This window comes from Phalacrocorax carbo, chromosome 6, assembly GCF_963921805.1.
Source record: "Phalacrocorax carbo chromosome 6, bPhaCar2.1, whole genome shotgun sequence".
Lineage (NCBI taxonomy): Eukaryota > Metazoa > Chordata > Aves > Suliformes > Phalacrocoracidae > Phalacrocorax > Phalacrocorax carbo.
The window spans coordinates 180542-204675 of record NC_087518.1 but is presented as its reverse complement, the minus strand read 5'-3'; the positions used below and the strand labels follow the sequence as shown (position 1 = coordinate 204675).

The window sequence follows — 24134 nt, the reverse complement described above, 5'->3', positions numbered from 1 at the left end:
CCCCCTACCGCAGGCGGGAGCTGCGCTGCCCAGTTGGAGAGTCCCCCACCCTTCCCGTACCCGCTCGCGGCAGGCAACGATCGAGCATAGTCGGGTACTGCAGACGGGCAGCCGCCCCTTCCCGAGGGTGAGAGTGTTTTTAGCTGGTCGCTGCTGCCACCGTGCAAGCAGATTCCGGTACTGCAGCCGGGCCGTTCCGTAGGCGCGGCGGTTCTTTATTTTCTGCCCACTGCATCTACTGAACGCCCAAACCCTCGTACTGTAGGCGGGAAGCTGCGCATGCGCAGGGGCGCCCTTTTCTGATCTCTACTGCCACCGAGCGACCAAACTGCGGTAGTGCAAGTGGGCAGCCGCGCGCTTCTAGCTCTCTGCTGCCACCGTGCGCCTAATCTCTGGTACGGCAGGCGGCACCGGGGCCTGCGCAGGGGCGCCCTTTAAGCTCGCTGCTGCCACCCTGTGACCAACCTGCGTTACTGCATGAGGGCGGCCGCGCATGCGCAGTGGCGCCTTTTTCTGCTCCCTGCTGCCACCGTGCGACCAAACCGCAGTACTGCAGGCGGGCCGCCGCGCATGCGCAATGGCCACCTTTTTTATTTCTGCTCGCTGCTGCCACCGAGCGAACGATCTCCGGTACTGCAGGCGGGAGCTCCGCTGCCCTGGTAGAGATTCCGCCCCCCCGCCCCTTTACCCGCTCGTGGCAGTCACCAATCGATCAAAACCGGCTACTGCAGACGAGGAGCCGCCCGTTCCCGAGTGTGAGGTTTTTTCCCCCGCTGGTCGCTGCTGCCACCGTGCAAGCAGATTCCGTTACTGCAGCCGGGCCGTTCCGTAGGCGCGGTGGCGCTTTATTTTTCTGCCCCCTACACCCACCGAGCGATCAAACCGCGGTACTGCACGTGCGCGGCCGCGCATGCGCAGTGGCGCCTTTTTGCTCTCTGCTGCCACCGTGCGACCAAACCGCGGTACTGCAGGCGGGCAGTCGCGCATGCGCAGTGGCGCCCTTTCTGCTCTGTTCTGCCACCGTGCGACCAAATCGCGGTACTGCAGGTGGGCAGCCGCGCATGCGCAGTGGCGCCCTTTCTGCTCTGTTCTGCCACCGTGCGACCAAATCGCGGTACTGCAGGTGGGCAGCCGCGCATGCGCAGTGGCGCCCTTTCTGCTCTCTGCCGCCACCGTGCGACCAAACCGCGGTACTGCAGCCAGCAGCCGCTCACGGGCTGTAGCGACATTTCGCCGCGCTCACTTCTCCACACCACTTAGTGACCCCCCCCCCCGCTACCTGGTGACGGCACCGTGGGGGCTGGAGCCGTGTACCACAGCCCTTAGCGACAGGTGTTGACCCCTTGCGATAGCCCGGTGAGGGTGGTGCTGATACTCCTCGCCACGCTCTTAGCAACGGGCCCCGCCCCCGGCGATGGGCGGGCAGGCGGTCTGATGGCTGATGCACCTGGCCCCACCCACCTTAGCGACAGGCCCCGCCCCCTGGCAACGGCCCGGGGGGCGGTGCCAGCTCTCTCCCCTTAGCGACAGGCCCCGCCCCCTGGCAACGGCCCGGGGGGCGGTGCCGGCTCTCTCCCCTTAGCGACAGGCCCCACCCCCTGGCAACGGCCCGGGGGGCGGTGCCGGCTCTCTCCCCTTAGCGACAGGCCCAGCCCCCTGGCAACGGCCCGGGGGGCGGTGCCGGCTCTCTCCCCGTAGCGACAGGCCCCGCCCCCTGGCAACGGCCCGGGGGGCGGTGCCGGCTCTCTCCCCTTAGCGACAGGCCCCGCCCCCCGGCAACGGCCCGGGAGGCGGTGCCGGCTCTCTCCCCTTAGCGACAGGCCCCGCCCCCTGGCAACGGCCCGGGGGGCGGTGCCGGCTCTCTCCCCTTAGCGACAGGCCCCGCCCCCTGGCAACGGCCCGGGGGGCGGTGCCGGCTCTCTCCCCGTAGCGACAGGCCCCGCCCCCCGGCAACGGCCCGAGCCTGTGTTTGCTCCGCTCGGGGGGGGGCTCGGTTTGGGTGTTTTCTCTCCCCCCCCCTCCCGCGCCGGGAGCTCCAGGCGGCTCCCGTACGGCTCCCGGGGCCTTCCCCCCTCGGGGGGCTCGGCCCGCCCCTTTCGCGGGGCGCTGTGGGAAGGGCGGGGGCGGGGCCCGGGGGTCGAAGAGCCCCAGCCGGGGCTCGGGCAGCTCTCGCTGCCCCCGGGCTCCTCTGGCGCCGGGGCTCCCGTGTTCCCTCGGGCGGTCGCAGCTCTGGGGCTGTCTCAGCCCCCCGGGCAGGCGTGCTCTGGCGTTTAGAGAAGCGGAGGCGTTGCCTGAGGTAAGGCTTCCAGAGCTTGGCGCTCTTTGGCAGCAGCTGTACTAGAAAGGTCCCTTGTGGCCTGCTTTGCTTTTTTTCTCCCGGGATGCTGTTTTGGGCGCTGAGGGGGCGGTGAGGCGGTTTAGTGGTATGGTGTTCTGTTTGGGGTTTGGTTTTTGCTTTGCTGGTTTTCTTCCCCCTTGTGAGATCATTTTATTGTGCTGCTGCAATTCCTGTCTTTACTGAACCCGGAACCTTGGGGGTTTTCACTAGTTGTGCCGTTCACTGTTTCAGGTGTTGCCTTGGCCTCTCAACAGCCGTGGCACAACCTACAGCGATGCTGCCTCTCCAGGCCCCCGCAGGCCCCGCTTTCTTGCCCAGCCAGGCGGGAAAGCGTGGTTGTTGCAGAAACAGCTGCGCCCTGCGACTCCTCCCCAGGTTGTTGGCTCGGCCCCAACAGCGTACAGGCTGCTGAGCTCACCGCCTCCGCGCGGGACGCAGGCGGCCTGGAGAGCTTTACCCCGCGCCATTTCCGTCCCCCCTGGGCAGCAGCGGATCCGCCGCTCGAGGGCGAGGAGCTGGGACGACAACGGGCCGCTGCAGACTCTGGTCAGGGTACGAGGCTGCTCCCTGGGGAGCCGGCGCAGGGGGCGCGGAGGTACGCGCGGGCACTTGTCGGTGCCCCTGACCAGTGAAGGGGAGGTTAAATTGTAGGAGTGCAAATACATACATATTATTTAGGGAGGAGTCGTGACTCAATTTAATCGCAGCTATTACTGAACAAACCAGGCAGTCATTAATCTGTAATTAAAAAAAAATAAAGGCAGTCCTTTTTTATGCCATAAATAGAGTTGCGAGTCATTAATAGCTCAATCTAAATACAGCTGTTATTAAATCAACTGCAGGCATTAATGACTCCTGATCAGAAACAAAATAAGGAAAGTTTTAGAATCTACAATGAAAATTGAACTAGAAAGCTAAATTGGGAGCGGGTAGTACTGAATTTGTAACAGGGCTGTTAGAAAGTTCAGAGGCAGCGACAGCTCCTGCTTCCAACCCAAGCAGTAAACGAAGCTTTAGGTTCTTAAATGAAGAGAAATAAAGGTGAGCTGTTAAACAGTGGCTGGGGTCAAGCGTAGCTATTAAGAAAATTTGCAGGTGTGGGTGATTCCTGACCAGAACTAACAATTCCAGAAGATTTAGATTTAAAAACTACAGAGCTAATGGAGTGCCACAACCGCCCGGATGTAACTGCAGCTGCTTTGGGGGAATGCCCCAGCCCCCCCAGCCACCGCTATTAATTACTGCCAAGGAGAGCGAAAGTGAAAGTAGAAGCGGTGCAGGTGAAATGCGAGCAGTACGCTTTTCCTAAGTCATCCCTTCGTGTCAGGAGAGGAAAGAAAATGGAAAGAAGATGTTTGCAGGGGGTCTGTGCTGGGTTACCTGCACGTCTCTTCCGTGCATCCTTGAGGAGACATTTAGCTCCTGTTGGGCGCTCGCAGGTGGGGACAGGGCGAGCTGGAGGCAGGATCGGTGCCGGCACTGATAAAGGGATGGGCAACGAGCTGAGAGAAGAAGGGGCAAGGGCTGAAAATGGGTCTCCAGTTCTGCAGGGAAGGCAGCGGGATGTGACTCGGCAACCGCTCTGACAAGTGCAGGGTCATTCGCTGCGATGAAGTCGGGGTCTGTGGCTGGCCCGGAGAGGTAGCAGAAATCCCAAACTCTTTGCAGGGGTACCGGCCAGATTAGGGCAACACCTGAACAGTAAAACCATTTAGGGGAAGCAGAGCTGGGCTGCACCGCGTGGCCAACCTCCCTCTTCTCCGTGAGTCCCAAAGGGGCAGCTCCAAGAATGTGCTGAGAATTCATCCCTTGTGCTAAAAATGAGACGTAAGTAGCACCCACCCGTGAATTTTATTTTCTCTCTCGCTCTGCGGCTCCTGCCTGCTTGTCTCTCCTCAGTGCGCACCTGCACCTGTGCTCGGATGGGGCAGCTGAGGGAAGGTGCTGCCATCTCCCCAGCCCCGGCGGACCGCCCCTCAGCTGTGTCCTCTGTCAGGGAGCGTCGTCATCTCTCCTGCCCCCCAGAGCGTGTCCTGTAGTGGCAGACGCGTGGGCTTTTCCCTGCACGCGCATACGGGAAGGGAAGGGAAGGGAAGGGAAGGGAAGCACAGTGAGAGCTGGGCTTGTCAAAGCGTAATGGGGGTGGTGGGAAGCGTAGCTAGAACCGGAGAGCTACAGCGCAAAAGCGAAGCGGATGGGACACAAAAGTAAAATGGTGCACAGGAATGCAGAGGAGAGAACTCCCGCAGCACACAGGAAATCAGTGTCAGAATCTATTTTCTTCTGACTGCCAAATTAAAAATAATGGCACGCTTTGCAACGCTAAACTCGCTCTAATCGTCTGAACTGTTTCTTTCCAACCCCCCACCGCCCCCAGCACACCGTTCAGTCTCCTCAGCCTGAAATGCCTTGTTTTCCTCCTTTTTTTTTTTTTTTATGACAGGGCAACTTCTGTTCCCGAGGTGGTGCCTACAGTACAGCTATCTCTTCAAAGACAGTTTGGTTTAGGTCAGAGAATGTTTAGCCTGGACTGAATCAGCCTCTGTGTTTATTTCTGGAAATCGTCGGTCCTGTGCATCAAGCCCGGAAAAAAGGAAATATGAACCAAAGGACGTGGGGCCTGCAGGGCTAGGAAAATATTTGAGAAGACGTTCAGTGGGGAAATGACTGTTTGTCTGTGGGGCGTCCAGGCGAGCAACCCAGCTGCTAGAAAGTGGCGCTGTCCCCAGGATGGCCTCGGCGGTCCCGTCGGGACTTGGGGGAACAAGGACAAGGCAGGGTGAAGAATCTGGCCTGCCGTGTGGACCGTGACTGTACAAAGCACGTGTGATGCACTGCAAGTTTACTTGTTTAAACTGTGAGTTAAAGAAGGTGTGCAGTTGCTTTGTAAACAGCCGACGCTCTAAAGCTACACCCATCTAATTGCTAGCTGTATTAAATCTATCGTATTGCTGTTTCTGCATTAAAAAATAAAAAACCAACACACCTATGTAAGCACTTCTAAGTACAATGGAAAACCACTGTTTAACGCGTGGCATGTGCGGGTGGTTTTTTTGGGGCGGGGGGGTGGGGTGTATGACAAAAACCTGCGAGAGACACACGCACACACGCACATGTCATGTTTAGCGCTCACCTAAACCCAAAAAAGAAAATCCACTCTTTATTTTGCAGCATTAGCATTAGCTTCCAGCGCACAGCCTGAGCGCGCACCTCTGCTCTCACCGTCTGCTCCCTCTTCAACCGTGCGTGGCTGTCATCAGCTTGCACAGGCTTTGCTCGTGCAAGTTTCCGCGACGGCTTACGAGAAGGCAGGGAAACAAACCCAGCAAGATGCGTAGTGCCTTCCTCTATGGGCTCCGTCCAGCCTTTGTTAAAATGAGCAGAAAAGAAATCTGCTGCTGCCTTTACCCTGACTGACTCTTACAGAGAGCATCTGACTTGACCCGCAGCAAAGCCATGCCCCAGGCAGCAGCACGTACTGGCGCGGACCGCGGTTTCACCCACCTGCTTTACTGCGCCGGTCCTTTCCCACGGCCGATGCCGCAGATGTGGCGCGGCCCACCCCCAGACCTCTTTACGAGGGTTCCCTGGGCTCTGCAAGTCGCCTGCTGGACGTGTTGCTGATTCAGGCACGGGCAAAGTCAGCTTCTTCGCTGGCCTCGGGCCAGGGCAGCCCCGTACCTGAGGGAAGCTGAGAATATCTCCAGCGAGATCTCACCGGGAGGCTGGGACCTCGTCAGTAGGGGAGAAGGCCAAGCGACTGACACTGAAAGGGAGCTCTTTGCTAGGCTGTAGATCGTAAAGTTAAAAAAGAAAACAAACCTGCCTTTTTAAAAATGCCCCCCTTTGAGTCTGCCACGTTTGATACAGATTTTTAAAATTGCAGGGTCTATCTCCTACAGGCCTCATGCAAAGGGAAGCGAGTACCTCTGGCTCTCAGGACAAGGGGGTCCCTCAGGAGCCCAGGTGCTCACGCCAGCCGGCATCTGGCACAGCACAGGGCAGGAGCTTTGGCAGTAGTACGTGAGCTGAGAATGAGAGTCCGGCAGCGCTGCACGCTTCTCCTGTGAGCCGCCAAGGCTCGCGCGCTGTGCCTTCCGCAAATAAAAGGCCAGAAGAGTCAGCATTTCTGCTAGTTCCAGCCTCATCCGCACCCTCGTCGGTGTAGCTGTAAGCAAGCGTCCCGTAGCGACTGGGAGCGTGGCAGCTGGGCTTCCTGCGCTGCCTTAGGTTGTGCCCTTGGAGAGACCCTTCTCCGAGCCCCGTGAGCCCCGGGGTGGGTGGGCTGCGGTGCCGTTCAACGCTGAATAGGCACGAAGGCCTGTAAACAAAATGTATTTATATCGCACCCGTACCCGGCAGCCAACCGCCGCTTTATTTACGTATTCTGCACCTCCTGCCGACGCTTTTAAACTTAGCCGATATTGCCGCAGTTTTCACTGACGGGGCAGGGGACTGCCACGCTGCAGGGGCAGTGTCTGGGTGTCTCTCACGGACACAGACGTCCTCAGCTGGGTAGGGACAGGGTGAGAGCTGGAACAACTCTGCTGACATGTACGGGCCGTCCCAGGGCAAGGCTCCTGGGTCTGGGGGCTGAAAGGCGAGCCGCGCTGGGTGGTTGGTGTGGGAGCTGTGGAGCAAGTAGGGGGGAAAAAAAGCAACAGGAAAAAAACATCCAAATGTTTCACAGCAGGTAGAAAGCTTGGCAGAAAGCAAACTGAATGCTGTAAAGACAAAAGCCGAAAGCCGGCTATGGACTGGACGAAAAGAGTCAGTGCCACGGAAGGAGGTTATTTCTTCCACTGACCGTAGGAGGCTTTTTTGTGAGAAAACACAACACCTCTTCTTTCGGCTACGGCGCGGTACCGCAGCAGTAACGGGCCAGAGCGTGCGAGCGCCTCTGGCAGTATCGGTAACGGCCGGGGCACGGCCGAACGGCCAGCCCACCTTCCGCACAAGGAGAACACCGTTCCCCTGGAACGCCACGCAGACCCAGGACGGGTACGGCGGAGGCCGAGCCCAGGCGCCCCCATTGCCAAGGACCACCTTGGCCTCGCAGCGTCTCACGCTGCGGGGTGTTTTGCAGGCCGTGGCTAAGCTCAGGCCCCCTGCTCGTGGCTGCCCCCGGTCCCCCGGCGCCGGTCGGGCCCCAGCCCCCAGCGCGGTGCGGCGCAGGGCAGCGGCCCAGCAGGGCGGCCCCACGGGCCCCAGCCCGCACCCCCCCCCCCGTGCCTGCGGGCAGGGCCCCGCGGCCGCCGGCCCCTTCCTCCTCTGCTCGCTCCCGTCGCGGACGGCTCGGTACGTGTCACGAGCGGCAGCCCCGTTCAGCCGCTCTCGGAGGGCGCGGCTCTGCCCGGCCGTGACCGGGGCCCGCAGGGGTCTCTCGCTCGCCCGCTCGCCCCGAAAGGAGCCGGCCCCGAGCCGGCGCGTCCCGCCCCGCCCGGCCCTCGGCGCCCTCGCGAGCTGAGCGCGGCCCGGCCAGCAGGGGGCGCTGGCGCTCACCGGCTGGGCGCGGGGGCGGTCCGGCGCGGGGGCGGGGCCGGTGGGGGCCGGTCCTTCCGGCCGCCCTCTAAGGGCCGCCCCGCGGGGCCCGGGCTTCCGGTGGCGCGTGCGCGGCGGAGCGGAGGTGGGAGAGGTGCGTGGGGCGGCCGGGTCGCGAGGGGTCTCTTTGCGGTGCCGGGGCCCCTCTGCGGCCCGGCGTGAGAAGCCCGTGGCCGGCGGAGACTGCTCGGAGCTGGGCGGGGAGCGCCGCGGCAGTCCGGCCGCAGGCAGCCATCCCCTGCGGTGGCCGGCATCCCCTCGGGACTCCTGGAGGCCTGGCGGCTCCCGATCCTCGTCTGCGGCAGCCGCCTGAGAGAGCAGCGCGGCCGTAGCCGGGGGCCGGAGAGCGCTGGTGGGTGAGCTCGGGCAGCGGTGGGGGCTCCTTGTGGGCCGGGCGGGGGGCGCTCCTCCGTGCCGGGCCCGGGCCGGGCTCGGTGCCGGGCGGGGGGCGCTCCTCCGTGCCGGGCCCGGGCCGGGCTCGGTGCCTGGGGCGGGGGGCGCTCCTCCGGGCCGGGCTCGGTGCCGGTGGCGGGGGGCGCTCCTCCGGGCCGGGCTCGGTGCCGGTGGCGGGGGGCGCTCCTCGGGGCCGGGCCCGGTGCCGGTGGCGGGGGGCGCTCCTCGGGGCCGGGCCCGGTGCCGGTGGCGGGGGGCGCTCCTCGGGGCCGGGCCCGGTGCCGGTGGCGGGGGGCGCTCCTCGGGGCCGGGCCCGGTGCCGGTGGCGGGGGGCGCTCCTCGGGGCCGGGCCCGGTGCCGGTGGCGGGGGGCGCTCCTCGGGGCCGGGCCCGGTGCCGGTGGCGGGGGGCGCTCCTCGGGGCCGGGCCCGGTGCCGGTGGCGGGGGGCGCTCCTCGGGGCCGGGCCCGGTGCCGGTGGCGGGGGGCGCTCCTCGGGGCCGGGCCCCGTGCCGGTGGCGGGGGGGGGGCTCCGTGTCGGGGCCGGGCCCCGTGCCGGTGGCGGGGGGGGGGCTCCGTGTCGGGGCCGGACCCCGCAGAGAAGCCCTGGTCGGGCATCGTTCGCTTTTGCACAATGTAGGGCTTTCCCCGTTAATTTTCTGTGTGTTGTCTTTTGGGCTACCTGAAAGCCTTTGGCGGGGAAGGTTTGGTGCGGGGAGATGGCAGGTCTGGAGCCTGAAAGATCTCGGGTGGGGTGCGGGGGAGGTATTTTTGCCTTAAAACTCTGAGTCCACCTCGTGTGTCATGTCGAGTCTCGTGACTGTGGCAAATGGCTCAGTCGGGTGTTTTCTGATAAAAAACTTCTGAACGTGTGCGTGTGTAGGCACGGGGAGATTTGTGCAGGGTGACAGAGCCCCTTGTGCTTCTGTGCTAATGTCTACCTGTTCTAGATCTCCAATGTTGGAAAGCCTTTGTTTAGTGCCTGGTTGTGCCTGCGTAACAAATGTTTTAGCTGCTGATGTGTTATACCTCTGCTGTGAACTTTTTCCTGGGTGGCTTGATTGTTTCTGGTTGTCCGTGTAAATCTAGGCAGCTATTTTCTGCCCGGTGGTGAAGCCTATCGCTTTGGATAACAAAGGGCAGGAGAGCAATAAAGAAAAAGGTGATCCGTCTGCTGCAGCTCCTTGGAAACGATTCGTTCCTTATTTTCTGCCCTTGGGCAGGTGTTGTGCTTTCCAGATAACGCAGCCTCTCCTGTGCCTGTCCACGCCGTGCATTTTTGTCCTGCCCTTGCTTGAAAAGGCTCTCCTTGCCTTCCTCCTCTCTGCTGCAGTTGGCTTAATCTCTCGCTGCTGCTGCTGCTGGAAGACGGATAAAGGGAGTGTTGTCGATCGGGTTGTTAAAAGCTTTTTCGCGGGCTGTAACGCGCGGGGGGGGCAACTCAGTACGGCGAGGGGGGAGGATCAGGCTGCGGGGAAAATGGGAAACCAACATCACCTTTCCCTCCTACGGCGCAGCCCGGCCGCACGGCTCCCCGGGGATGCCCCTGCCCGCGGGTGTACCGTGTGTGCGCCCCCCGCGTGGGGCGGGGGACGACGACACACACCCCCACACCGTCGGCGGCACTGGGGCAACCCCTGCCCCAGGGCTCCGCGCTCGTACCCGGCTCTCCCCGCTCCGGCACGGCACGGGGCTGGACGCACCGAGGAGACCCCGGGGCGGCTTCTCGCGGCTGGGTGAGAACAGGGCCCGGCCCCGAGCAGCAGAGCGGGCACCGCCGGTAGCTCGGAGGAGCGGGGCCGGCTCGGCTCGAGGCGTCAGAGCGAAAAGGGGCGAGAACCGTCCCGGAGCGTCCAGGGTGGGTGGGGGGGCGGCGGATGGTCCGGTGGCCGGGTTCGGCTCCGTGCCGGGCCGGGGGGCAGCCGGAGCCGCGCCGGGGGGCAGGTGAGGAGCCGCGTGCGTGGCCGGGCGCGCTGTGGGTCGGCGGGTTTCGGCTGTGGGGTCTCCCGGTCCGCGGAGTCACCGGGGGGGGGCGTTGCGGGCAGCAGCGGCCCCGGGCCGAGCGCTGTCGTGGGTCGGTGGTTGGGTTTTGGGGCCGAGCCCGTGCCCGGCTGTGGGGAAGTAGGGGCAGCCCCACCCGGCTCTCGGCTGCTCCTCGTCGGGGTCGGGCGGCGGCGGCGACCCCGGCGGGGGCTCCTGCGGTGCCGGGCGGGTCCCCCCTTGCCCGCGGGGCAGGCAGGGACCCCGGCTGCTGCCGCCGCGGTTTGCTGGAGGCGGGCTGGGCCCGGCCCCCTGTGGGGTTGGGGTGCGGGCCCGGCGGTGCCGGGGAAACGAGGCCTGCGAGAGCAGGAGGAAAGCGCTGCCGGGCCGGCGCTGGGCTGCCCCGCCGGGGTGCGGGGCCGGGCCCGCGCAGTTCAGTTCCCGAGGCCTCCCCGACAGTGCCCGCGTGGGCCGTGGGGGTGCGGGGCTGCGGGGTGGCTGCGCTCTCCGCGGCCCTGAGCGTTGCCCGTGGGGACTGCGGAGGGGGCCGGGACGCAGCCAGGCTCAGCTGGTTTGGTCCCTGAGCGGGGAGAGCGCAGCTCTTCTGTTCCTGGGCCGTGAGAGCAGGCTCCTGTGGCTGACGCCGGGGCCCTGAAACAGATCGAGTCGTGCGTTTTGAGGGCCTGACCGAGGGGACTAAGTCGTGTGGTTTGGGGCTGAGGAGCAGAGGTCGAGTGCTGCATTTTTGGGACTTGAGAACAGGCTCAGCAGCTGGGCTTTTTCGCTCAGAAACGGTCCCAAAGTGAGCTGGTTTGGGGGCCAAAAGCAGAAGCCGGTTTGGCTGCTTGTGCAGGCTGGGGGGTGGGGTGGGGGCATTGGGGGCTGCAGGGGAAAGCAGGGGTTGGGCAGGGTACGCGGACCCTCCCCGGAGGTGGGGGTCCGGTCACATCGGACCCCGAAGTTCGGGAGGCCGGCATGCACCAGAGCGAACTCGCCACCTGAGGCGGGTCCCTGGAGGAAGGCTGCTTTTTGGATCCAGCACAGCACACCCTCTTTGGGTCCAGCTCTTCTTTCTGTGCTGCTTAGAATAGTTATTAACCAATCAATTAATTACACAAACTAAGTCACAGCAGCTCTATCGGCTCCATCGTGGTTCGGAGCTCTGAATCAGTTTCATTTGGTGTCTAACATGTTTTTTTTCCCCAAGGAGAGGCTAAGTTTCAAAGTTAGTTAGTTCTCACAAGTGTGTCAGTCGATAAAATTGAGTTACGATTATTAAAACCACAAAGGTGACAGGAGTCTCACAGATCTGGTCTATTTCTGAAAATGTATTCATCCCATGCAGATGTCGTCGGGATACAGATCATCTGCACTTCATGCTCTGACAAGCCAAGATGCTGAGACAGGGATGAGCTCCAGAAGGACTGCTGAAAAGAAAAAAAAACCGCCCTCCACAAAGTCATGGGTTTTTTTTTTTTGCGTTTGGGGGGGTGGGGTGGCTTTAACAAAAGAGTGCAGTGTTGGCTGGCAGCAGCCTGCAGAGCACTTTTGCTGCCTGATCTCTCCTTTTCTTCTCTTCCACTCCTCGTTCAGGGCTGTAATTGTCATTTGGATAGTTTTAGAAGAGCAGTTAAGTTCCTAGCCTGTGTCAATGTGCTGGTAATACCAGGAAGGTGAATGCTTGAACCGGTCGGGCGGGTGGGAATAACTTGGCTGCAGGTAGAACTTCTGAGGGAAGACCAGCAAAACCAGGAAGCAAATAGCAATTTCCCCAAAAATGTGCGGGTGTCAAACATGTAAAAGTTTCATTGCTGAATGTTTTTGGGAATATGTTCCAAATGGCTATTTTTGGTAAACATAAATTTTCAGGAGATTCAGGGTTGTGTGTGGCAAAACATGTCCCTCTGTTTTTGTGTCCTGCCGCACAAACGGCCGGCGGCAGGGCTCTTGTTCCCCGCTCTCGATATTGCCCCAGCAGGGCTGCGATACTTAGACCTAAGTGGGGATGGGTTTAGGAGTGGAAGGAGAGAGAACGCCTGTGTTCTGTAAGGGCTGTGAATGCTGACCCTTTGTCTCCGTCTGCTGCTTTTCCTGTGCGGGTGATGAAGCTGTTTTACTTTTCTCTGTTGTTCCTGGTCTAAATAGTTGCAAGGCTGTCGCCGCTGTGGGTGTGCAATTTGTGTTGCTGTGTTTCTGTGGAGTCCTAGCCACGGCTCGCTTCTAGTGTGGCCAAGGGTCAAGGTAGGGCTTTCAGCTTAAAGCTTCAGAAGCGCTGCGCGCTGAGATGGGTGTAGGTGACACTGCTGTTGCGCCTGCAGCTGTGCTCGCAGGGATGCTGGGCGGCTCCGCATCAGACCGGCGAGGTGCGCGTGGACCTCCGTCGGGCTGCGCCCTGGGTGCGCGAGCGTGCCGTGGGTTTGCTGTTCCGGCTTGTACGTGCGAGGGCTTAACGTTTGATTTAACGCATTTCCTTTAACGGCAGGCTGTAGTTGGGCTCTAGATGGTATTCCTACGGGGGCGCAAGAGCTGTGGAATGGTTAAGCTGTTGCTGTGCCTCCAGGTGACTTGTTCAGTAACACTGTTTTTCCAGGTGCAGATGGATGAGTCGTGCAGGGCAATGGAGGAGAGCCCAGGGGAGCGCTGGAAGAAGGTGAGTCTGTGTAGTACTGGAGGGAAGATGTGACTGATGGCTATAGGGCTCCATTATGGGTTTTACTCTTTTTTTTTTGTGATCTGAGGGCGCTAAGCGATGAGCCGAGTGTGATCTGGGCCCTGGAGGTGAGTCAGGCAAGGTGACCGGTGCTTGGTGGGCTGGAGTAGGTGTTCTTTTTCAGGTTATAAAGGGTTTTTTTTTCCCTTGTCTTCACTTTCCCATCCCAATTTGGGGCCGATTCCCTCAAACGGGGACTTCCCCCTGTGGGGCTGCTTATGCAGCCTGGGAGCTGCTGCCTGGGCACAAAAATAACTCAAACCCCCTGACTCTGGGTCTGCAATGGGGGTGAAAAAACAGAAAGAATTCTGGTGGAAAGAAAACAACTTGGGGCTTCTGGGAAAGCCAACTCCAGCTGGATTTGTGCAGCTGGAAAGGAAAAAAAGGGTGGTGGTGGGGAAGGAACAACCACCTAAAAGCACCCACCAACCATTCTTATGCACAAAACCGAAAGTGAAAATGACCATTTTCCGTAGGGCAAAAGCACAAAAAATCCCCACAGAACTCAGTAGTTTGGAAAAGCAACCCCAATTATTACATTATGTAAAGAAGGCGGGGAAAAAAAGAAAACCAAAACAAAACCCTATCACAACCCTGATGCCACATGCCTACAAGCAGTTCCTGGGGCTTATTCTGCGGGGGTGGGGAACCCAACCTTGTTCCCCAGGTTTGCTGTGCTGCTTCTCCTCCCTCGGGCATGGGGGGGGGGGCGGGCAGTGGCATGGACAGTAGCAAGCACCAGATTTTTTTAAGCAGTCGAGAGGAAAGGACTGAAATGCTCGAGACACTTTGCTGTTTGGTGCAGAGGCAATGAACGGTGCTGCTGGGGCTGCGAGGGGGAAAGGTGCAGAGGAATAGAAGCTCTGTGGATGCAGCCAAGTTACGGTTTCTGGATGGTATTAATCGAGAAGAGTAATTCAGATAATGCTGCTGCCCAGCGACCAGAATTGGGTACTGAGCCCGGGAGCCGCGCACGCGCGGTGGTGTCCCTGTGATCCGCATTGCTCTCTCCGCAGGTAACAGCCCTGCGATGCTGCGGTGCCTGCGAGGTGATGCCGCCGTGCTCGTTGCTGCTTCCTGGTAAGGAAAGGCCTCCTCCGCTCCTGCTGCAGCGTGGTGGTGTGTCGGACACGATTCCCTGTGTCGGGTGAGGCCTAGGGCTGCCGGCGAGGTGAGCGAGCCCCTTTGGTGGGTGCCGGGGTGTCTCCTTGTGTGCCTGCGCTACTGGGGCTGGTGGGATGGGAAGCTTCAAACGACCTGCCGAGGCAGGCTTCTGGTATGCTAAAGGCGAGCGGGTGAGGGCAGCCCCAGGAGTTACCCGGGAGCTGATAGAAGGGAAGAGGGAAAGGAGGAGGAGGAGGAGGATGACCTTTTCCCCCTGCCCAGGGTGCAGAAGATAGCCGACTCCCCAGCTCACCAGAGCTCCCCCTCAGCCTCCCCTGGCCCCACTTGCCCCGTGCTCCTGCCCCCAGCTCCAGCACGAGCGAGCTAGGCTACGTGCCTAGGAAGCCTCATCTCGTAAGAGCTGTAAGACACCCATGTATTCTCCTTAGGTGCAGGATGGCCTAGAGTCTGGAGCTGCAGAAGAGGCAGGGAGGAGAGAAGGGGAAAGAAGCATCTGAACGGCTAAATTGTGCCAGCAGCGCTGAGAACGAGAGTCGTGGTGAGTCCTGGGCCACTGGGGCCCCGTTGCCTCTCTTGTGCGTCCTGGGCCCTCCCTGTCTCTCCCCCGGCCCCCTCTCTTTCCTTACCTGCTGCAAAAATTTTTTTTTTTGCATCCCCCCCGCCCCTTCTTTCTCCATCTCGCTCTGAGTGGCTCCCTGCCTCCCCGTCTTTTCAGTCCTCCCTCTCTCTGTCCTGTAGCCTGTGGCTACTTGTTCTTTCTCCGCCTCTCTCTGCCTGGCTCTGGCTCCGTTTTTTTGTATTCCTCCTGCTCTGTCCTGTAGCCTGTCGGTATTTTGTCTTTCTCTGGCTCTCTTGGTCTGACTCCCTGTGTTACCGAAAAACGCGGTAAAATCGGAAATATCTATTCAACACCAATCTAGTATTAAAGAGCAGGCATTCTTTATTCACGGTGCCGGATGCACGGGGGATCGCTCCTCCTAACGTGCGTACCTCACACACCTTTCCCGTACAATTTGTAGATCAAAATTTTACATACTCATATATAGTCATTATTGTCCTGTCTACTGATTTGTACAAACTTGCTCGTTCCTTATGTAAATCACTGCGCATGTTCGATTGTCCTCTTCCGTTGTTCTCTTCTGAGTAGGTGGTGTTACTTGGGTCGGTGGTGGTCCGTGAGTTGGTGGTCGCAATCTCCCCCTGCCAGAATTGCCTTTTACCTTCTTGGCTCTTAATCTTGGCAGTCTTGGCTAGTTTTCTCAGTCCGCTACACGAAACCGCGTTTTGTCATCCTTTTCTGACAGAAGCACGTTGTCTGTTGTTCTGCTGACATTAACGATCGCCTAGTGACTAAAATGCAGATCAACAGATGCGCTGATTCATATGCTCCATGTTCCCGTAATGGAACACCGTCTCTGGTTGGTTGATTTCATCGCTTTGGTTACATTTCCCCCCTTTGGAAGTTTTGAAATAATCATTTTCAATACTTCCATCTTAGATCAATAATATTCCACTATGTCAGTTCAGTGTTTGGTTCATCTTCTCAAAATTTTCACTTGATTGTGGTCTCTAGGGCATATGCAGGTTCCATTTTATACCCAAAATTTTATTAATTTGTTGAACTACCTCTGCAAAAAAATGTGGTCCTCTCCCAGAGGACATGCCTGTTGGCACTCTAAATCTTGGTATTATTTCTTTCAGCAACATTTTAACTACTACTCTAGCTTTGTTGGTGCAGCACGAGAAAGCTTCTGGCCAACTAGAAAATTTGTCCATCATCACTAACAAATACTGCTATATCTATTTTGTCTGGGTAACTCAGAAAACTTAATTTGCTAATAATTTCCGGGAGAATTTTTTGTTTTGTTACTCCTAAAGGTGGTTTCCTTTGGTTCAGGGGATTATTTCTAGGACAGATTGGACACTTAGCTACTATGGGTTTAACTGTTCTTGTCATGCCTACACACACTACAGATGCTTTTAAACTCAAAACCGTAGCATCTACACCCTAATGTGTTTGCTCATGCCTTTCTTTTGCAAGTTCTGTCATAACTTGTGGGGTTGTTATTATTACTTGTTTTTCTGGTGTTACCTACCATCTCTCTGTGTTTTGTGATGCTTCCAATTGTTCTGCTAATTGCTCATCCAATTTATTATATCCCTGTTTCAACTTTGGAATTCTGATCTGTTTTACTGGTACTAGTGCAAGGATACCTTGCTCTGCAGTCCTCTTTGCAGCTTTATCTGTCAATCGTTTGCTTATGTTTACAGCCGTCTGGCCGAATCGATGAGCTTTGCAACGCTTTACCGCCACTTCTTTTGGTTTCTGCACGTCTTCCGGAAGTTGGAGAATTTCTTCTTTATGCTGTATCAATGATTCTTGGGCTGATGGCAGTCCTTTTTCCTTCCCAGTAGCTCCATGATCATGGATCACACCAAATGCATGTTTGGAATCAGTCTAGATATTTATCCTTCGTCCTTCTGCCATTCGCAGAGCTCGCTTCAACGCTACCAATACTGCTTTCTGTGCTGAGGTGTTCGCAGGCAGCACCCCTGACTCCATTCCCTCGGCGGTGATAACGACAGCATATCCGGCCATTCTCTTCTCGCCCAGAGCTTCTTCCATCTGTAAACAACTCCAGATCAGGATTTTCCCAGAGGTTTGTGTCTCAGGCCTGGTCTGCTGGAATAGACTTGTTCAATAGTTAGCAAGCGATCGTGTTCGAAATTGTCCGTAAGGTTTTCTGTTGTTAAAAACATAGCAGGATTCAGTATAGCAGTAGTCTTCAATTCCACATGGTCTTGTTCTAACAGAACAACTTGATATTTCAACATTCTGCTAAGGGATAGCCAACGACCCCCCTTCTGTTCTAAAACAGTCACCGCTATGTGCGGGACACATACTGTCATCTTTTGTCCCATTGTTAACTTTGGGGCTTCCTGGATCGGCAGCGCTGCTGTTGCTACTGCCCGTAAACATCCAGGCCATCTTTTACTCACGTGGTCGAGTTGTTTGGAGAAGTAGCCCACGGGTCTCTTCCAGGTTCCCAGTCGCTGTGTCAGCACTCCAAGGGCTAAATGTTGTCTTTCGTGGACAAACAACTCAAAAGGTTTAGCGAAATCAGGTAGGCCTAATGCAGGGGCCATCATTGAGGCTCTTTTCAGTTCTTTGAATGCCGTTTGGCATCCGGGCGTCCAGGTTAAATATTTATCCTTTGATTCTTTCAATGCCTCATATAATGGTTTTACATACAGTCTGTAGTTCAGAATCCAGAGCTGACACTATTTCACTATTTTCAGAAAAGCTCTCAGTTCCTTCGGGCCGCTAGGTTCGGGAATTTGACAAATAGTTTCTTTCTTTTCACTTTCTAATTGTCTTTGTCTTTGAGATATTTCAAATCCTAAATAAATGGCTGCTTCTTCTCCTATTTGGGTTTTGTTTCTGGAAACTCCGCATCTTCCTTGGCCCAGAAAATTTAAAAATTTCAAAACATTATTCTTTACTTTCTGCCACTATCAGAATGTCATCTGCATTCTGTAACAATATGCCTCTCCCTGGGTTCTGTTTTTTCTATACATTTCTATATTTCTAATTTTTTTCTTGCCAGCTGAGTCCAAATATCATAGGACTAATTTTAAATCCTTGTGGAAGTACGGTCCATGTTAGCTGTGTCTTTCATTCTGTGGTGGGGCTTTCCCATTCCAAAGCAAATAGGCTTTGACTTTTTATGCCTGGAGGTATGCAAAAGAAGGCATCCTTCAAATCTAGTACAGTAAACCATTTATGCTCCTCCTTTAAAAGAGGTCAGTAAAGTGTATGGATTAGCTACTACCAGATGTATATCTTGGACCACCTGATATATAGCCCTTAAATCGTGAACTAGCTAATACTCTTTGCCTCTAGATTTCTTTACTGGCGACACAGGAGTACTATATTCTGATTCACATTCTACTAAAAGCTCATATTCTGAAAAAATTTATAATTAACTTCTCTAATCCTTTTCGAGCCTCTCGCTTAATAGGGTATTGTTTTTGTCTTACTGGCTTGGCTCCAGGCTTTAAGGTTACTTTTACCGGCTCTGCCCACTTAAATAGCTCCGGAGCTCCGCTCGCTCAAACCAAAGGAATTACTACGTATTCCACTTCTTTGGGAACCTGTTCCTCCCTGGAGGAATCCTGTAACATAAATGCTCTCGCCTCTGTGGCTTTTGATTCTGTTCTGGTATTACTAATTTAATCTCTCCATCTTTAAAAGTTACTTGAGCATCTAATTTACTTAATAGATCTCATCATAACAGAGGCAGTGGACATTCAGGCATATACAGAAATTGGTGAGTTGCCCATTGCTTCTCCAATTTAAACTTTAATGGCTCTAAGAAAGGCTAATTTTTCTTTGCCCTGTTGCACTAACAACACCTACTGATTTATGATTAAATTTCTCTTTACGTGTATTCAATACCAAAGAAGTGGCTCCCGTATCTACCAAAAATTCTATTTCTTCATTCCCTAGCTTCAGTGTAACCAGGTGTTCAGCTAGGGTTGATTCCTCTGGTCTCCTTCATGCCAAGCTACTTCAAGTATTTTACCCAGATCTCTGGATTCAGGTTCTTCTAGTTTCTGCAGGTTGTTTTCTCCCCACCCACCCCCATCTGGGGCTGATAGTCTTATGAATATAGAGACCAACTGAATTGCTTTTTCTGTTTTTTCTGGGTTCAAATGAGTATATTTTCTGGTGGTCACCTTCAGTCTTTCCATAAAGGCTGAAGGGGACTCCTTTAATTCTTGTCTCACTTCATAAATTTTGACCCATTTATTGCTTTTGGCATTGCATGTCTTATTCCAAATAAAATCTCTCTCTGACATCTAGTCAACATTCCCCTGGGTCCTGGCTGATTAGGGTCCCACTCGGGATTTGTAGATGGAAAATTCTTATTCATTGTTCTCTGTAAATTCCTGTTAGCATGTGCTCCCTGCACCTGCCTTCTGTCTGTATTCAATACTATTTTCTTGTCAGTTCCATCAAGTGAAGTATCCAGTACCACAAGTAGAGCAACACTTCAAGTTCTCACCACATTTTCCTCTTTTCAAAAACATTGCCGTAGAATCCTGTGGACATATCTCACGCTGTTTCTGCCACGCTGGATGATTCCACATTGTAAAGAACAAATCAACATATGCCACTTCTTCCCATTTGCCTTCCCTTTTTACAAAACAACATTAATTGCAATATGGTATAATATTGCAATGTCTCATCTTCTGGCCATTTGTGCCCACCTTCCAATTGATACGTTGGGCACCAATGATTGCACTATTCAATTAATGGTTTCAGAGTTAGTAGGTCATCACCCCCGATGTCTTTCCAGTGCTTCAAAATACATCCTAAATGTGTTATCTGTGGGATAGGTTTCTTACTCAGAAATGCTCCCATCTCCCAGTCGACTAGTAGTTGTGATAGTGCACTATCACAAATAGTAGTCAGAGGGACTCCAACCCCTGTTAGAGGTCTCACTGGAAATCCGCCACTGGGATCTGTAGCCCCCTGCTAGATATACCTGGAGACTTCAACCCCCTGCTGAAGACCCCCCTACCCTCGGGTCCCTCTCCACAGGCTTTCGCCTAGCAGAGACTTACCAACCGAGGTACCTCTTGGCCCCAACCCTGAGTAGCTTTCGCCGCGCCTTACGGGCAGGCCTGTGGGACTCAAACCCACTATCCTATCCTATGTGGGAAGCTAACCCCATGTATTATTCTACCTAAGTTTCTTCTTAAACGAATGCCTTGTTTACTTCAGTCCAAGGGATCTTTCTCAGAATTCTCTGGCCTGGGGATCGGAAGCTCTCCCAGAGAATTCCTAGGGGCTGGCTGCAGGTCCCGCGGATCTGTCGAGATTCAAAAGCAGGGTGCCAAAACTGTTACCGGAAAACGCGGTAAAATCAGAAATATCTATTCAACACCAATTTAGTATTAAAGAGCAGGCATTCTTTATTCACGGCGCCAGATGCACGGGGGAATCGCTCCTCCTAACGTGCGTACCTCACACACCTTTCCCCTACAATTTATAGATCAAAATTTTACGTAGTCAGACATACTCATTATTGTCCTGTCTACTGATTTGTACAAACTTGCTCGTTCCTTATGTAAATTACTGCGCAGGCTCGGTTGTCCTCTTCTGAGTAGGTGGTGTTACTTGGGTCGGTGGTGGTCGCGATCTTCCCCCTGCCATAATTGCCTTTTACCTTCTTGGCTCTTAATCTTGGCGGTCTTGGCTAGTTTTCTCAGTCCGCTGCACGAAACCGCATTTTGTCATCCTTTTCTGACAGAAGCACATGGTCTGTTTTTCTGTTCACATTAACGATTACCTAGGGACTGAAATGCAGATCAACAGATGCGCTGATTCGTACGCTCCATGTTCCCATAATGTAACACCGTCTCTGGTTGATTGATTTCATCGCTTTGGTGACACCTGTTCCTGTTGTTCAGTTTCTTCTTTTTTGGCTTTGTGTGATTCTCTCTGTGATCCTGTTTTTCTCTGCCTCTCGCTTTTCCCAGCTCCCCGTCCCTCACTTTTAATGCCCGTTATCCTTCGCCAACTCACTCTTCCGTGGTTCCCATCCCCGTTTCTGAATTCCTCCTGCTTTGCCACCTGGCCCGTGACTTTTTTCTTAATCTCTCTCTGTCTGCCTCAACGCTCCCCCCGCGCTTTTTAATTCGTCTGCTCTGCTCTGTACCCTGCTACTGTTCTTGCCTTTCTGAGTTCTTCTCTGTCCAGCTCCCTTTCCCTACTCATGAATTCCTGCTCTTCCTGCACCCACCGCTGTTCCCTGTGATCTCCGTCTCTCTCTGTCCAGCTCCCTGTCCCTAGGTTTTAATTCCTGCCTCTGCCCACTGTAGCCTGTCTAGATTTTCTCTCGGCCTCTCTCTGTCCGGCTCCCCCTCTCTGTGTTCTAATTCCACGTTCTCTGTCACGTAGACCCGTGCTGTTTGTTTGTCCTCATCTCTCTCTGTCCAGCTCCTTGCTGCTATGTTTTATTTCTTCCCTCTCTGTCTGTCTTTGTAGCCCATTGCTGTTGTTGGTTTTTTTTTTATTTCACTTGTTTCTTTATTTGTCTCTGTCTGCCTCCCAGTGCCTGATCTTTAATTCCTCCTTCCCTGTAGGCCGCTGTTCCTTTTTTCCATTCTACATTGTGTTCTCTTTGGTCTCCTGTTCTTATTCATCGGTTCCCTCCTCGCTGCCCTGTGGCTTGTCCCCATTTTATTGTTGCCTCTCTCTCCCTCTCTCTGGCTTCTTGCCCCTGTTTTTAAAATTCCTCCCTCTCTTCCCTGTTGGCCGTGTGATCTTTAGCCATTCTCCATCTCTTTCTGCCCGACTCTCTGTGTCTGTTTGTTAATTCTTCCCTCTCTGCCCTGTAGCTTTTGTCCTTTCTCCATCTTGCCGTCTCTGGCTTCCCCATGTCCCTATTTTAGAATTGTTTCTCTCTTCTTTCTGTACGCGTTGCCATTCCTTTTGCTCTCCATCTCCCTTTGGTGTTTTTTCGTTTCTTTTTTTCCTCTGGCTCCCTGTCCCTAATTGTTAATTCTCTCCCTTCTCGTGCTCTGTACCACGTAGCCCCATGGTTTGTTTTGTGGTGTTCCCTCCCCGGCCCCTTCCCTCCGTCGTTGGCTGTCTCGGCTCCCTGTCCCCGTGGCTTCATTCTTCCCTCTCTGCCCTGTTCTTGTCGCTTTTCTTGTCTTTCTCCATCTCGCTCGGTCCAGCTTCCTGCCCCTATTCTTCTTTCCTCCCTCGCTGTCGTGCTGCCTGCCCCAGGTTCTTTGTGCGTTTCCAGCCTGCTCCTCATCCTTCTGTGTTGGTCTGTGTCCTGCTCTTCCCCTCTCTCTGCTGCCTCTCTTCCCCTCTCTCTGCTGCTTGTATCTCCACCTCTGTCAGGCTCCCTGTCCTTCTCTGGCCGTCCTGTTCCTGCCTCGTGCCTTCTCACTACACGCACACACGCCCCCCGCCCCCATCCAGCCGGGTGCCGCTTTTATCCTCTCTCCTCCTACTGTCCTGTGCCCTGCTCCTCACCTTTGGCGGCCTCCCCCTCTGCCCAGCGGCCCGTCGCTCCAGGAGCCGGGCGACCGACGGTCCGTTCCCTGCCAAACCAGGACAAGCGCGTGCCGTGGTTTAGCCCCAGCTGGCAACTCTGCACCAGGGAGCTGCTTGCTCGCTCCACCCTCAGTGGGCTGGGGGAGAGAGCTGGAAGGGTAAAAGTGAGAAAAATCATGGGCTGAGATCAAGACTGTTTAATAGGTAAAGCAAAAGCTGTGTGTGGAAGCAAAGCAAGGAATTAATTCACTCCTCCTTTTCGGCGGGCAGGTGTTGAGCCACCTCTGGGAGAGCAGGGCTCTGTCATGTGTCATGGTTACTTAGGGAGAGAAATGCCGTAGCCCCTAAGGACTCCCCCTTCTTCCCCCAGCTGCGTGTACTCAGCATGATGTTAAATGGTATGGAATATCCCTTTGGTCAGTTAGCTGGGAAAGCTTTCCCAGCTGTGTCCTCTCCCAGCTTCCTTGCTGGTGGGGCACTGAGAGAACCAGAAGAGGCCCTGACTGTGGAAGTAGTGCTCAGCACATCTCTACTTTGTTAACGCTGTTTTGAACATAAAACCAAAACGTATCCCTTCCTAGCTACTGTGGAGAAAATGAGCACTATCCCAGCCAAAACCAGCTCCGTGCGGCTGCAGCAACGGCGGCCGAGGTGGCCTGGGGGCAGGGGGAGCGTTGGGGACCCTGAGCCACGAATCGCTCCTGGGACTTGTTACGTGCGCGCCTGCACCAACAGCTGCCCTCTCCTTTGGCCTGAGGGCTGCGTTTGCGCTCCCTTTGCGTGGGGCAAGGGGCTGTGATGGAGCCTGGGGGAGGAGGTGGTGCACTGTGGGGGTGAGGGGAGGGGGCCCCCCGTTGCTGCTGCGCCTCAGCTGTGGGCGGGGTCTGGCTGGAGGAGCCCCAGGTGCGGGCAGTGGGGCTGGCGGTGCCGGCTCCTCCCTGGAAAAGGGGTGGTGCCCTGCTCCGGGGGGCCAGTGTGAGCCGAGGGCGGAGCGGAGCGGAGCTGTGGCCGAGCGTCAGCGGGCTGCGACTGTAGCGAGGGGGGAGGTGAGCGGGGGCTGGGTGGTGGACGGCTGGGTCCCCGGTCAAGCCCCGAGGAGGGCTGCGGCGGGGCAGCGGCGGGTCGGAGCGGGCGGTGTGGAGAGCGAGGCTGTGCTGAGGGCTCGGTGGGGCTTCCGGGTGCATGGGCGGGAGGGGCGGTGGCCCGCAGGGTGAGAGAGCGGGGAGGGCGGGCTCGCGGCATGGCGGGAGCTGTAGTCCTTGTGGCGCGCGGCTGCCGGGCGGCCGGGTTGTGGCGCAGAGCATGGCGGGAGCTGTAGTCCTTGTGGCGGGGGGCTGCCGGGCGGCCGTGTTGTGGCGCAGAGCATGGCGGGAGCTGTAGTCCTTGTGGCGGGGGGCTGCCGGGCGGCCGTGTTGTGGCGCAGAGCATGGCGGGAGCTGTAGTCCTTGTGGCGGGGGGCTGCCGGGCGGCCGTATTGTGGCGCAGAGTATGGCGGGAGCTGTAGTCCTTGTGGCGGGGGGCTGCCGGGTGGCCGTGTTGTGGCGCAGAGCATGCCGGGAGCTGTAGTCCTGGCGCAGTGGCTGCCGGCCCTGTCACGTGGCTCGCCGGGGCGTGGCGGGAGGCGCGGTGTTCCGGCGCTCGGGTGCCGGGCGGCCGTGCCGCGTACGGTACGCGCGGTGTATTTTTGGGGTTGGATTCGTGTTGATTTCTGGGGGCTTCCAGGTGCGGCCGCTCCCCGAGAAGCGGTGAGTTCCCCGGGAGCTGACAGAAGGGAAGAGGGAGGGGAGGAGGACGATGATCTTTTCCCCCTGCCCAGGGCGCAGATGATGGCCGCCGCCTCCCCGGCTCACCGGAGCTCCCGCTCAGCCTCCCCTGGCCCCCCCCTTGCCCCGTGCGCCTGCCCCCAGCCCCGGCACCTCCCCTGAAGCGTGCTGCGTAGCCCTTGGCCGCCCCCAGGCCCTGTCGTGAAG

General features: G+C 56.6%; 1 long non-coding RNA gene across 5 annotated transcripts; it reads left to right on the top strand.

Moving 5' to 3' along the window:
• Positions 1-7316: 7316 nt before the first annotated feature.
• Positions 7317-22341, top strand: LOC135314127 (uncharacterized). 5 transcript variants are annotated; one of them, XR_010373596.1, is made up of 5 exons: positions 7317-7339; positions 12840-12899; positions 13976-14130; positions 14513-14619; positions 22170-22341. It is a non-coding gene; the product is annotated as an uncharacterized LOC135314127 (long non-coding RNA). The 5 variants fall into 5 exon arrangements; XR_010373595.1 differs by lacking the exon at positions 7317-7339 and adding an exon at positions 7607-7636; XR_010373593.1 differs by lacking the exon at positions 7317-7339 and adding an exon at positions 7949-8231.
• Positions 22342-24134: the final 1793 nt, after the last annotated feature.